General features: G+C 37.6%; 1 long non-coding RNA gene across 1 annotated transcript; it reads right to left on the bottom strand.

Moving 5' to 3' along the window:
• Positions 1 to 207: 207 nt before the first annotated feature.
• Positions 208 to 4,538, bottom strand: LOC311306174. The gene is made up of 5 exons (XR_014630147.1): positions 4,327 to 4,538; positions 3,971 to 4,080; positions 3,832 to 3,875; positions 2,700 to 2,764; positions 208 to 551 (listed from the first exon to the last, which is right to left on the bottom strand). It is a non-coding gene; the product is annotated as an uncharacterized lncRNA (long non-coding RNA).
• Between the last annotated feature and the right edge of the window lie 10,178 nt (positions 4,539 to 14,716).

Below are 14,716 nucleotides of genomic sequence, written 5' to 3'. Positions count from 1 at the left end.
AACATTTTTAGAACATTATCCCTTTATTCTTATAAAGTTTTTAGCAGGAAGTTTTATTTTTATTCTTAGAACGTTCTTCTAAAAGTTAGGATAACATTCTCTAAAAATACTCTTAAAAATACTACTTAACATTCTTATAAATTTTTTAGTGGGAAGTTTTATTTTTGTTCCCAAAATGTTCTCTTAAACATAAAAAATGCTTAGCTATAACATTGTTAAACCATACAATTTTATTAATCTCTAAAATAAAACAAAAATCTAACAGGTTTATGAATGGCATTCACATAAATTATTAGAAGTTCTGCGTACAGTAGATGCCCAACATTAAATGAAGAACTCAGTAAAGTCCAATGTGCAATCACACGTCTTGACTGCTGTTTGCTCAGAGCGCTCATCATCAGTCTTTGGTTGTCTTGGTTCTTGCAGAAAAAGAATAAAGTCATCTGCATTAATAGGTGTTCTACTGTTCTTCTCTTCTTTTTCAGCTGCTATCCCAGTTAGCAGAATTGAGCTCCATTCTCTGTGTGCATGGTAGAGTTTTTCCTCATAGCCTATAAAAGAAGATCATGCAACAGTGTAAACAAAAATAATACAAATACATATTACATATTAAGATCACAAGCAATATTGACTTTGAAAACTTTCAAAATTAGCCAGCCTAATTATTAATCAGAAATTAATTAGATTAGTTTATTTAAAAGTATAAATATGATACCTTATGAGTATCTATTTTGTTTCTGTAATTTAAAACATATACTTTATCCATTATATACATGTTAAAGGGATACTCCACTTTTTTTGGAAATAGGCTCATTTTATAACTCCCCCAGAGTTAAACAGTTGAGTTTTACCGTTTTCTAATCCATTCAGCCGAGTTTCTGATATTTAGAAGAATGTCAGTAACCAGACAGTTTCTGGTCTCATTGACTTCCATAGTATATATTTTTTCCTACTATGGAAGTCAATGAGACCAGAAACTGTCTGGTTACTGATATTCTTCCAAATATCAGAAACTCGGCTGAATGGATTCGAAACCGGTAAAACTCAACTGTTTAACTCTGGGGGAGTTGTAAAATGAGCCTATTTCCAAAAAAAGTGGAGTATCCCTTTAATAACACAACTAGAGGCTAAATTATTTTAACAAACTACAAACTTGGCTTGAGAAGTGTGAACCTCGAACTCAGGTAGCCTTGAGCACAGCTGCAGCATGTCACAGCACTGCCCACGATGCTTTTGCTCTGATGTAACAGCTCATTTTCATCAGTTATATTGTCTATGGATTGTTACATTTCTTACAGATTTCTGCTTGTTTTAAATCAGATACAGATAAAGTAGTACTGCATTTGAGATAGAACAATTTCTAGTGTGATTTAATCATACCTGTGAATCGTCTCTTTGCTATTAGCTAAGCTGTAAGTTTTAGTTACTTCAAAAGCAGAAAGAAAAATATGCTATAACTTCTGTTTCTTATTGAGAAATCACAGGACAGTGTTGACACTAACTTTTTGTGCTCCAGTAGGTTTCTGTGTGCGCACAATCTGCATGTTAAATGTGAGCTACTGTCTGTGCATATGAAAGCTTGTTTCCGCCATGGAATACAATTTTTAAAAAAGGTAATTGCGAATCACAATTCAAACTTTTTTTTCTCAGAAGTGCGAGATATAAACTCGCAATTGGCCGTTTGAAAGTCAGAATCACAGGATAAATTAGTAAAACCTGAGAAAAAAAAGCAATTCTGGCTTATTTTTTTTTTGCTGTCGTTTCTATATGAGAACATTAATGCACTTCATCAACACAGCCGCTCTGAGAGTCACTTCAGCAGCATTTTAGCTTCATTTGAGAAAAACTATCATCATATCATAAAACACAGAGAAACTCAAAGGTCTACACGGCAATCCGTCAAATAAAAGTTTGGTTTAACCTTTGAAGAACGTTTTGCTTAAATCATTACATTTTAAATAATTGGTTATAGCAATTTAATTAAACCATTCAAATGGAATCAAGAAAACAAACAAAAAAATTACTTTTGGGAGATGCGAGAGCGAAGTAGTCCAGTGATAATTAACAGGCAGCCATGGTTAATGCAATTTGCAAAGACCCGCCCCCTTTAGTTACTGTTGCTATGTCCAACAAGCCATGGCGCTCTCACGCCACACATCATGTTGTCACGCAATGAAAAATACATTGCGGATCACAGAAAAAACGCTGAAACGTTTAAACGCAGAGACAAGACAGAGCAGGTTACTTTTGATATGAAAGTTGAAACAAAGTCTCAACGTTTAATTTGTGTAATTGTTTTAGAAAAAAATATTTTTGGTAAAATAAAAATGTAAAAAATACCGTTGTATGCAATACTATGCGTTGTTGGTGGGGGCAAAACTGCAAGTTGCTTGCGTCCGACGTGTTGACTATAAAAGGCTCTTGTCGGTGCATGACATAGGAGTAGCATAAGCTTTGACGGCTCTCGCGGTTCAAACAAACAGGGCTAGGCAATAAATTCAAGCTCCTCCCACATTTCTCTTTATATGATTCTCTTTAATGATAATTTTTCTAAAAATCTCTGTGGAAAGAAAGTCAGATATAAATCTGGGACAGATATAAATCTGGCACGAGGGAGAAAAAAATAGATCATTTTTATTTTGGAGTGCATTGTGCGTTTAAAATTGACTACGGTTTTATAAAATGCAGTGGATACTTACTAGTGATGGACTTGTTTCTCTGTTGGTGCCTGTTCTGCTCCGTAAACATTGGTCCAATGCTTGATCTTAAGAAAATGTAAAAAGTGTGTTAATGTGTGTTAACAGACTATTGATCTGGGTGACATAGGACCATTTTTTATGTTTTCCTTAAGTGATAAATCTGGAGAACCCTTACTAACATTAACCATGGTTTTGCTACACTAACTAAATGGTAATAAATTATTGTAATCAATCCACCATAAAAATATTGTTTCTACACTTTACTATAATAAAAACCATGGTTAATGTTAATTTAGCAAAGGACCCTGGGAACATGTCCTAAAAAGAACAGCTCATCCAAAAAATAGACTCTCTATCGTTATTTACCGGTACTCCATGTTGTTCCAAAAACTGTATGAATTTATTTTGTATAACCTTAATTAAGATATCTTGAGAAATGACTTCACTGTTTTTTTGTTTTTTTTTCATAAAATGGGTTCCAATGTTGTTTAATTCCCAACATTCTTGTGTTTCAGAGAAGTAAGTCATACAGGTTTGAAAATAATTTCATTTTGAAAGGACATTTATGTTATGTATAAAGAGACACAATGTTCTCAGTTCCCTCATTGTAAAGCTCCTATGCTGAGGTTTATTTTATTTTACTTGTCACATTAGAAGAACGTTTTATGAAGAACATTCAACATCTCATCTCTCAATGATATCCTCAAAACATTTCCCTAACGTGACAGAGAGAATGTTCTTCTTTTGTTATCATGAAACATTGGGACAATGTTATATTGAGATCATTGTACAACTTTAACTTTAGCAACATTCCCAAAATATGCTCAAAATGTTGCAAGTAGAATGTTCTTCTTTTGTTATCATGAAACATTGGGAACATTTGTTTCCATAAAATGGGTTCCAATGTTGTTTTATTCCCAACATTCTTGTGTTTCACAGAAGTCATACAGGTTTGAAAATAATTTCATTTTGAAAGGACATTTATGTTTGGGTCAGCTAGGCCCATAAAAACTCATATCAAGAAGACAGGTACAATTTTGACTGGAGGGTTTGGACCAGTGTGCCTTTGAGCAGAGTTTACATGTTCTGCCTCTATTTCACGTGTACTGTATTTTACTATGACAATACTCACCGCAACTGAAGATCATGTGGCTGGATAATTTATTCCCAAAATTCCTGGATAATGGGAAACACACACATACAGCAATATTATTAGCTATTTGTATTTACTTACTAAAAGAGACATAAAAAGCTTGCAAATTTTTACTCACCAGCTCAAAAACATATTATGATGATGACTCATCATTTTGACGGTAACGTTAGGCCGATATCCCGCGATCATTCAAAAGCCTAGTTTTCATAGTGTGGTTCGAGTTCCTCTCTGTATAAAGACACAATGTTCTCAGTTCACTCATTGTAAAGCTCAGACTATGCTGAGGTTTATTTTTATTTATTTTTATCAAAAACTAACTTAGCTGACAATATTTAGCCTAACGTTACACATGCAGCCTGAAACATTGACATAATATCGATATTGCTCTAGTCGCATTTAAAATTAGCTTCTCAATTTAACACACTATATTTTGATGTAGCAGAATGTATTTTTATATAAAATAAAGTTATTTACCTTCCGCAGATTGCAATATGTCCGTTACACGTAGGCTACGTTGTTAAAATTCGTTGTCCATTTACATCCCGCAACTCGCTCAAAATAAAAATGTAACAGTACGATGCAAAATAATCCATGTTTTAAACAATGTAAAAGCCACAGAACCGAAGGAGGCTAGTACTGAAGATCCTCCCGAGCAGCAGCAGCGCGCACACACACACACACACTCTCACTCTAACAGACGAATATTCAAACTTCAAACTTGACCAGTAAAAGGCGCGCATAGCTGCCATTGGCCAGATTCCTGGATGACAGTCTGAATAGCCAATCATGCTCAAAACAACTCGAAGAGACAGCCAATAATGTGGTAACATTGCAATTACAGGAAAAGATTACATGTTTTAAAAGAAAGAATATGAAAAAAATGTGCACGGCTATTTATTTAGTTGTATTTGTAAGCTGGCTGTTATATTTAATCAATTGGTTAAATGGTGTCTTCATTGCAGTGCATGATAAAAAATAAATAAACTTACAATAACATATAAATAATAATAATAAATTACACAAATAATATATACCATGTATAACAACATATATTTACCACTGCTCTGCCAAACAGCAGTTTAAAAGAGCAAACATATTATATATTAAACAGAGCAAACATTATGTAGGCTATTCATATACAATTCTGTATACCTACCTACATGAAAAACTAATGGATTGGTATCATGGTAACATTAGAGTTACATTCATGTGACCCATAATGATCCTTTTGCACTTTAACAAAATATTGACCTTTCCTTTAGAAACACTCTTTGTCACAGTGTCTGTTGTGTTTCCACTGGGTGTCCACTAGGGGTCCCTTCCTTCCTGTTTCCATTCATCCTGGAACCACATTTCCCATAATCCTGGTTGGTCCCATCACTGGTGATTATTCCCTGCTGTTCCCAATTATGTTGTTAGTGTCTGTGCATATATACCCTGTTTGTGTTAGTTCATGTACGGAGTCATTATTGTATGTCACACGTCTACACTAAGGTCTGTTTCTAGTCTGTTCTCGTTTTTGTTCTTGCTTGTTTTGTTTTATTGTTATTCTGACGGATTAAATGGTTTTCGACACTGGCATGGACGACTACGATTCTGATTATTATAACTTAGATGCTTGCATGGATGACGATGATTTGGACTGCCCTGAGTACTGTGTTGCTGCATTTGGATCCACCCATTTCTCCGCTAGCGATCGTGACAGAATGACTCCGTCACAAAATGGATCCAGCAGCATGAACATTTTGCAGGCTTTTGCATTTGTGGTCCGTCAAAGGGAGGAGGCTATGACGCTCAGGGTTCCTAAAGACCTTTCGTTCGACGACAGAGAGTCTTTTAGAGGAGAGCGGTTGGCCCGATTTTTGGGGACCCGTGGAGCTCGCAGAGGAGGAAGTACTAGAGGTGAGCCCCGGACCCAGCCTCTACTTCAGTCTTCCTTCGACCATGGTTCAGTGATACGCGGCCCAGAACACCCTTCGCCGCGGGTCCTGTCCCGTCCTGAACCTGCACCTTGCCAGAAGGGACGACGGAGGAGGAGGAAGACTTCCTCCGTGACACTTCCGGTGGTCCCAGTTCCGGTGGTCCCGAGTCCGGCGGTCCCAAGTCCGGCGGTCCCAAGTCCGGCGGTCCCAAGTCCGGTGGTCCCAGTTCCGGTGGTCCCTGTTCCGGTGGTTCCCGTTCCGGTGGTCCCAGTTCCGGTGGTCCGGAGACGGAGGAGGAAGAGAAAGGCCTCCTCAATGACCTGTCCGGTGGTCCCTGTTCTGGTGGTCCCTGTTCTGGTGTTCCCTGTTCCGGTGGTCCCGAGTCCGGTGGTCCCGAGTCCGGTGGTCCCGAGTCCGGTGGTCCCAGTTCCGGTGGTCCCGGAGGCCGCCCCCTCCGAGCAGCTCGCTGTCATCCCTGAGACCATCTCGGAGCCGCCCACCATCAGTCCTGCCACGACCAAGAGAGCGGTCTTCCTCTTCTATGCAGTGGCGGTACTGCATGCGTGGAGGAAGCACAGCACGCCTACCGAGCCTGGGTCTTCGGACAAGATGGTCGCCGCCGAGAGTGTTCACGTCACGTCTGCCGAGCCTGTGTCTTCGGACAAGATGGCCGCCGCCGAGCCTGTTCACGTCATGCCTGCCGAGCCTGTGTCTTCGGACAAGATGGCCGCCGCCGAGCCTGTTCACGTCACGCCTGCCGAGCCTGTGTCTTCGGACAAGATGGCTGCCGCCGAGCCTGTTCACGTCACGCCTGCCGAGCCTGTGTCTTCGGACAAGATGGCCGCCGCCGAGCCTGTTCACGTCATGCCTGCCGAGCCTGTGTCTTCGGACAAGATGGCCGCCGCCGAGCCTGTTCATGTCACGCCTGCCGAGCCTGTGTCCCCTGACAAGATGGCCGCCGTCGAGCCTGTGTCTGTTCCTGAGCCTGAGCCGGTGGTGTCTGTTCCTGAGCCTGAGCCGGTGGTGTCTGTTCCTGAGCCTGAGCCGGTGGTGTCTGTTCCTGAGCCTGAGCCGGTGGTGTCTGTTCCTGAGCCTGAGCCGGTGGTGTCTGTTCCTGAGCCGGTGGTGTCTGTTCCTGAGCCTGAGCCTGAGGTGTCTGTTCCTGAGCCTGAGCCTGAGGTGTCTGTTCCTGAGCCTGAGCCGGTGGTGTCTGTTCCTGAGCCTGAGCCGGTGGTGTCTGTTCCTGAGCCTGAGCCGGTGGTGTCTGTTCCTGTTCCTGAGCCGGTGGTGTCTGTTCCTGAGCCGGTGGTGTCTGTTCCTGAGCCTGAGCCGGTGGTGCCAGTTCCAGTGCCTGAGCCGGTGGTGCCAGTTCCAGTGCCAGTTCCGGTGGTGCCAGTTCCAGTGCCAGTTCCGGTGGTGCCAGTTCCAGTGCCTGAGTCGGTGGTGCCAGTTCCAGTGCCTGAGTCGGTGGTGCCAGTTCCTGAGCCGGTGGTTTCTGTTCCTGAGCCAGTGGTGTCTGTTCCAGTTCCTGAGCCAGTGGTGTCTGAGCCAGTGGTGTCTGTTCCAGTTCCTGAGCCGGTGGTGCCAGTTCCTGAGCCGGTGGTGTCTGTTTCTGAGTCGGTGTTCTCTGTTCCTGAGCCGGTGTTCTCTGTTCCTGAGCCGGTGTTCTCTGTTCCTGAGCCGGTGGTGTCTGTTCCTGAGCCGGTGCCTGTTTCGTGGCCACCCGAGGGGTCGTCTCCGCCCTGGCCGCCCGAGGGGTCGTCTCCGCCATGGCCACCTGAGGGGTCGTCTCCGCCATGGCCGCCCGAGGGGTCGTCTCAGCCCTGGCTGCCTGCACGATCTACTCCGCCCTGGCCGCCCGAGGGAGAGTCTCCGCCGTGGCCTCCTGAAGGGTCGTCTCCGCCGTGGCCACCTGAAGGGTCATCTCCGCCCAGACCGCCTGATGGACTATCTGTTCCGCCCTGGCCGCCTGAAGGGTCGTCTCTGCCCAGGCCGCCCGATGAACTGTCACCCCCAGTGTTCATTCCCTCCCATGGTCCTGGCCCTCCGTCCCTCCCCCTGATCCCCCACAGTTCCACCTCCCTCCTGGACTTTTTGTTGAGTTTTGTTTGCTATTATGGAGCGTCTGGTAGCCGCTCCGTAAGGAGGGGGTTATGTCACAGTGTCTGTTGTGTTTCCACTGGGTGTCCACTAGGGGTCCCTTCCTTCCTGTTTCCATTCATCCTGGAACCACATTTCCCATAATCCTGGTTGGTCCCATCACTGGTGATTATTCCCTGCTGTTCCCAATTATGTTGTTAGTGTCTGTGCATATATACCCTGTTTGTGTTAGTTCATGTACGGAGTCATTATTGTATGTCACACGTCTACACTAAGGTCTGTTTCTAGTCTGTTCTCGTTTTTGTTCTTGCTTGTTTTGTTTTATTGTTATTCTGACGGATTAAATGGTTTTCGACACTGGCATGGACGACTACGATTCTGATTATTATAACTTAGATGCTTGCATGGATGACGATGATTTGGACTGCCCTGAGTACTGTGTTGCTGCATTTGGATCCACCCATTTCTCCGCTAGCGATCGTGACACTCTTATGCCTAATAATGTCAACTTGCTTTTCACCCTGTGTGGCACAGTTACACAACCTGTTGGTTTAGGGTAAATCCTCTGTCCAACACAACACTTTGGTAACATTGGCATAATTCTATACAAGTTGCAACATATACCCCGGGTTTCACAGGCAAGGTTTAAGCCTGTAGTCCCAGACTAAAATGCACGTTTGAGCTGTTTTACCTGAAAGCAACTTGCACTGACATATCTTAAAATATGTCAGTGCCATTGTTTTGTCTCAAGATGCACACCAGTAATGTTTCTTTTTCTTTTTTCTTTGGCACATTTTTAAAAGCTAATTAAATGCACTAAGGCCTAATCCTGGCTTAATCTAAACTCTGTGAAACCGGGTCTGGGTTAGAAATTAAGGGTTAAGGTTAACCCTAACCCTAACCCTTGTCTACAGACTTTTATTTAACAGCATGGATACTCCAAGGTGTTGACTGCAGTGGTTAGGCCTTTAGCGTTGATACAGGACGAATAACTTCTCACTGTGACAGTCTGTAATGTATTTTAGCAAAGAGTGTTTGTATGGATTGTCCCTAATTAAGCTAGAGCTATTGGTGCATTCAAGTCATGTCATAAAGATCGTATTTACAAGTTGAACGCCACCACAATGATGAGAATATGAGTAGGAAGCTCAGGATTTTCTTTAACCATGATCTTGAAGAGTTAGGGGTGTGTCAGTGGGAAACATTGTGGGATACCACTATACTTAGGTATTTAGCAGTGACAATGTAGTAAGCTAATGCCTGCACAAAATATGACAGCATTAATATGTAACAGTATAATATGTGATGATAAAGTTTACAGTGGCTTCATTAATTTAAAACATTAAACAAAATTGTAAAACCTCATGAATACAAACTTCCCAGGAGGACTTAAATGCACCATATGTTCCATCGTGAACCCTGTTGGCCTGCTGTCTGACCAGCAAGCTCAATTTAACAATAATTGTGTAGTTTGATTGCTAAATGTTACATTTAAAATGTTCTAGTTTTGTTAACACGTCACATTACAAGAATTTTTTTTAAAAACACTCATCATCTCAGGTCTCAGTGATATCCTCAAAACATTTTACGAACGTTGATTTGATAATGTTCCTCCTCTGTTATTATGGAACATTGTGCCAATGTTTTACTGAGAACATTATATAATCTGTTATCTCAACAACATCCTCAAAACATCCTTAAAATGTTGCAATTAAAATGTTCTAATTGTGTTAACACATAACATTACAAGAACGTTTTATAAAGAACATTCAACATCTCATCTCTCAATGATATCCTCAAAACATTTTCCTAATGTGACAGAGATAATGTTCTTCTTTTGTTATGACAAAACATTGGGACAATGTTATATTGAGATCATTGTACAAACTTTAACTTTAACAACATTCCCAAAATATGCTCAAAATGTTGCAAGTAGAATGTTCTTCTTTTGTTATCATGAAACATTGGGACAATGTTATATTGAGATCATTGTACAAACTTTAACTTTAGCAACATTCCCAAAATATGCTCAAAATGTTGCAAGTAGAATGTTCTTCTTTTGTTATCATGAAACATTGGGACAATGTTATATTGAGATCATTGTACAAACTTTAACTTTAACAACATTCCCAAAATATGCTCAAAATGTTGCAAGTAGAATGTTCTTCATTTGTTATCATGAAACATTGGGACAATGTTATATTGAGATCATTGTACAAACTTTAACTTTAGCAACATTCCCAAAATATGCTCAAAATGTTGCAAGTAAAATGTTCTAATTGTGTTAACTCGTCACATTAGAAGAACGTTTTATAAAGAACATTCAACATCTCATCTCTCAATGATATCCTCAAAACATTCTACAAATGTGACAGAGAGAATGTTCTTCTTTTGTTTTTATGAAACATTGGGACAATGTTATACTGAGATCATTGTACAAACTTTAACTTTAACAACATTCCCAAAATATCCTCAAAATGTTGCAAATAAAATGTTCTAATTGTGTTAACTCGTCACATTAAAAGAACGTTTTATAAAGAACAATAAACATCTCATCTCTCAATGGTATCCTCAAAACATTTTCCTAATGTGACAGAGAGAATTGTTCTTCTTTTGGTTTTATGAAACATTGGGACAATGTTATATTGAGATCATTGTACAAACTTTAACTTTAATAACATTCCCAAAATATCCTCAAAATGTTGCAAATAAAATGTTCTAATTGTGTTAACACATAACATTACAAGAACGTTTTATAAAGAACATTCAACATCTCATCTCTCAATGATATCCTCAAAACATTTTCCTAATGTGACAGAGAGAATGTTCTTCTTTTGTTATGACAAAACATTGGGACAATGTTATATTGAGATCATTGTACAAACTTTAACTTTAACAACATTCCCAAAATATGCTCAAAATGTTGCAAGTAGAATGTTCTTCTTTTGTTATCATGAAACATTGGGACAATGTTATATTGAGATCATTGTACAAACTTTAACTTTAGCAACATTCCCAAAATATGCTCAAAATGTTGCAAGTAGAATGTTCTTCTTTTGTTATCATGAAACATTGGGACAATGTTATATTGAGATCATTGTACAAACTTTAACTTTAACAACATTCCCAAAATATGCTCAAAATGTTGCAAGTAGAATGTTCTTCATTTGTTATCATGAAACATTGGGACAATGTTATATTGAGATCATTGTACAAACTTTAACTTTAGCAACATTCCCAAAATATGCTCAAAATGTTGCAAGTAAAATGTTCTAATTGTGTTAACTCGTCACATTAGAAGAACGTTTTATAAAGAACATTCAACATCTCATCTCTCAATGATATCCTCAAAACATTCTACAAATGTGACAGAGAGAATGTTCTTCTTTTGTTTTTATGAAACATTGGGACAATGTTATACTGAGATCATTGTACAAACTTTAACTTTAACAACATTCCCAAAATATCCTCAAAATGTTGCAAATAAAATGTTCTAATTGTGTTAACTCGTCACATTAAAAGAACGTTTTATAAAGAACAATAAACATCTCATCTCTCAATGGTATCCTCAAAACATTTTCCTAATGTGACAGAGAGAATTGTTCTTCTTTTGGTTTTATGAAACATTGGGACAATGTTATATTGAGATCATTGTACAAACTTTAACTTTAATAACATTCCCAAAATATCCTCAAAATGTTGCAAGTAGAATGCTCTTCTTTTGTTATCATGAAACATTGGGACAATGTTATTTTAAGATCATTGTCCAAACTTTAACTTTAACAACATTCCCAAAATATGCTCAAAATGTTGCAAGTAGAATGTTCTTCTTTTGTTATCATGAAACATTGGGACAATGTTATATTGAGATCATTGTACAAACTTTAACTTTAACAACATTCCCAAAATATGCTCAAAATGTTGCAAATAAAATGTTCTAATTGTGTTAACTCGTCACATTAAAAGAACGTTTTATAAAGAACAATAAACATCTCATCTCTCAATGGTATCCTCAAAACATTTTCCTAATGTGACAGAGAGAATTGTTCTTCTTTTGGTTTTATGAAACATTGGGACAATGTTATATTGAGATCATTGTACAAACTTTAACTTTAACAACATTCCCAAAATATGCTCAAAATGTTGCAAGTAGAATGTTCTTCTTTTGTTATCATGAAACATTGGGACAATGTTATATTGAGATCATTGTACAAACTTTAACTTTAACAACATTCCCAAAATATGCTCAAAATGTTGCAAGTAGAATGTTCTTCTTTTGTTATCATGAAACATTGGGACAATGTTATATTGAGATCATTGTACAAACTTTAACTTTAACAACATTCCCAAAATATGCTCAAAATGTTGCAAGTAAAATGTTCTAATTGTGTTAACTCGTCACATTAGAAGAACGTTTTATAAAGAACATTCAACATCTCATCTCTCAATGATATCCTCAAAACATTTTCCTAACGTGACAGAGAGAACGTTCTTCTTTTGTTATGACAAAACATTAAGACAACGTTATTTTGAGATCATTGTACAAACTTTAACTTTAACAACATTCCCAAAATATGCTCAAAATGTTGAAAGTAAAATGTTCTAATTGTGTTAACTCGTCACATTAGAAGAACGTTTTATAAAGAACATTCAACATCTCATCTCTCAATGATATCCTCAAAATATTCTACAAATGTGACAGAGAGAATGTTCTTCTTTTGTTTTTATGAAACATTGGGACAATGTTATACTGAGATCATTGTACAAACTTTAACTTTAACAACATTCCCAAAATATCCTCAAAATGTTGCAAGTAGAATGCTCTTCTTTTGTTATCATGAAACATTGGGACAATGTTATATTGAGATCATTGTACAAACTTTAACTTTAACAACATTCCCAAAATATGCTCAAAATGTTGCAAGTAGAATGTTCTTCTTTTGTTATCATGAAACATTGGGACAATGTTATATTGAGATCATTGTACAAACTTTAACTTTAACAACATTCCCAAAATATGCTCAAAATGTTGCAAGTAGAATGCTCTTCTTTTGTTATCATGAAACATTGGGACAATGTTATATTGAGATCATTGTACAAACTTTAACTTTAACAACATTCCCAAAATATGCTCAAAATGTTGCAAGTGGAATGTTCTTCTTTTGTTATCATGAAACATTGGGACAATGTTATTTTGAGATCATTGTACAAACTTTAACTTTAACAACATTCCCAAAATATGCTCAAAATGTTGCAAGTGGAATGTTCTTCTTTTGTTATCATGAAACATTGGGACAATGTTATATTGAGATCATTGTACAAACTTTAACTTTAACAACATTCCCAAAATATGCTCAAAATGTTGCAAGTAAAATGTTCTAATTGTGTTAACTCGTCACATTAGAAGAACGTTTTATAAAGAACATTCAACATCTCATCTCTCAATGATATCCTCAAAACATTTTCCTAACGTGACAGAGAGAACGTTCTTCTTTTGTTATGACAAAACATTAAGACAACGTTATTTTGAGATCATTGTACAAACTTTAACTTTAACAACATTCCCAAAATATGCTCAAAATGTTGAAAGTAAAATGTTCTAATTGTGTTAACTCGTCACATTAGAAGAACGTTTTATAAAGAACATTCAACATCTCATCTCTCAATGATATCCTCAAAATATTCTACAAATGTGACAGAGAGAATGTTCTTCTTTTGTTTTTATGAAACATTGGGACAATGTTATACTGAGATCATTGTACAAACTTTAACTTTAACAACATTCCCAAAATATCCTCAAAATGTTGCAAGTAGAATGCTCTTCTTTTGTTATCATGAAACATTGGGACAATGTTATATTGAGATCATTGTACAAACTTTAACTTTAACAACATTCCCAAAATATGCTCAAAATGTTGCAAGTAGAATGTTCTTCTTTTGTTATCATGAAACATTGGGACAATGTTATATTGAGATCATTGTACAAACTTTAACTTTAACAACATTCCCAAAATATGCTCAAAATGTTGCAAGTAAAATGTTCTAATTGTGTTAACTCGTCACATTAGAAGAACGTTTTATAAAGAACATTCAACATCTCATCTCTCAATGATATCCTCAAAATATTCTACAAATGTGACAGAGAGAATGTTCTTCTTTTGTTTTTATGAAACATTAAGACAACGTTATTTTGAGATCATTGTACAAACTTTAACTTTAACAACATTCCCAAAATATGCTCAAAATGTTGCAAGTGGAATGTTCTTCTTTTGTTATCATGAAACATTGGGACAATGTTATATTGAGATCATTGTACAAACTTTAACTTTAACAACATTCCCAAAATATGCTCAAAATGTTGCAAGTAAAATGTTCTAATTTTGTTAACTTGTCACATTAGAAGAACGTTTTATGAAGAACATTCAACATCTCATCTCTCAATGATATCCTCAAAACATTTCCCTAACGTGACAGAGAGAATGTTCTTCTTTTGTTATCATGAAACATTGGGACAATGTTATATTGAGATCATTGTACAAACTTTAACTTTAACAACATTCCCAAAATATTCTCAAAATGTTGCAAATAAAATGTTATAATTTTGTTAACTCGTCACATTAAAATAACGTTTTATAAAGAACATTCAACATCTCATCTCTCAATGATATCCTCAAAACGTTTTCCTAACGTGACAGAGAGAACGTTCTTCTTTCGTTATAATGAAACATAGGGACAATGATATTTTGAGATCATAGTACAACTTGTTATTTCAGAAACATTCCCAAAACATCTTTTGAATGTTGCAGTTAAAATGTTATATCTTAGTTTTCATATAACGTTAT

Source organism: Rutilus rutilus (genome assembly GCF_951802725.1).
Source record: "Rutilus rutilus genome assembly, chromosome: 16".
NCBI classification, from domain to species: Eukaryota; Metazoa; Chordata; class Actinopteri; order Cypriniformes; family Leuciscidae; genus Rutilus; species Rutilus rutilus.
The sequence above is the reverse complement of the archived record's forward strand: the minus strand, read 5'-3'. Positions and strand labels throughout refer to the sequence as shown.